Raw genomic sequence first — 1,177 nt, forward strand, 5'->3', positions numbered from 1 at the left:
CAATGAAGAAAGCTTGGTTTTGCAAAATTCTATCATGTGATCACCAGCATCATTTCTATGCCCAAGGCCATATTTTCCAACTCCTAATCCTTCCTCTTTGTTTCTAACCTTTGCATTCCAATCAGTAGCAATTGTCAATACATCTTGATTGCATGCTTCATCTATTTCAGATTTCAAAAATTGGTAGAGTTCTGCAATTTCATCATCACTGGTTTTAGTAGTTGGTACAAAATGTCTTAGGCTGGGTTCTCCAGAGAAGCAAACCCAGTGAAACTTACATATGAATATATGAAGAGAAGTTTGTATCTAGGAGATGGTTCACATATTTGTACAGGTGGGAAAATTCTTAAATCCAGGTCAGTTAAACCAAGATCAGCAGGTCAGATATCAGGCAAGTAGGCAAGCAAACATGTCCAACAGATAAGAAGGCAGACTGTTAAAAACACACAGGATTGGCAGGTAATAGAGCAGGTACGGGCTCAAGTCCAAAGAACTGGAAGTTGGAGGCAGAGCCAGATGTAAGACCTACACCCAGCAGAGAGCAATCACATTTTACCTTAATGTCTAATATATTGGAAGCATTCCACACTCCCAAAGAAACTTTCTTTCATTGGTTGGCTGCACTGGACTGCAAGGTCAGTTCGAACCACAAGGTCGGCAATTTATATTCACCAGCCACTCCTTGAAAACCCATTATAGGATCATTATGAGTTGGAACCCACTCAACAGCACTTAACAACAACAACAAAAACGGTGATAATTGCATATTAACTGCCAAACCACTGAGAATCCTACACCAATTGAGTTAACACAAAACCTAAACTATCACAAGCCTTGTGCTCTTTCAATATCTATTTATATGGGAATATGTCCAAAGTTCATGAGATAAAATTTTGCCATCCTCACTTCCAAGGAGCATTCTGGCTATAGTTCTTCAAAGACAGATTTGTTCTGATCATCCACACTACATTCAACAGTTTTGTTAGTGCTATAATTTAAATGTGTCCATTCTTCTTTGGTTTTCTTTATTCATTGTTTGTAGTCCTGGTGTGGTGCTATAGAAAAAATACTAGATTGCTAAAATCAAGGCTAGCAGTTTGAACCCACCAGCTTCTCCTTGGAAACCTTATATAGGGTCACTATGAGTCATAATCAACTCAATGACACTTAACAAAAA

Source organism: Chrysochloris asiatica, unplaced genomic scaffold (assembly GCF_000296735.1).
Source record: "Chrysochloris asiatica unplaced genomic scaffold, ChrAsi1.0 scaffold00011, whole genome shotgun sequence".
In the NCBI taxonomy this organism is placed as follows: domain Eukaryota; kingdom Metazoa; phylum Chordata; class Mammalia; order Afrosoricida; family Chrysochloridae; genus Chrysochloris; species Chrysochloris asiatica.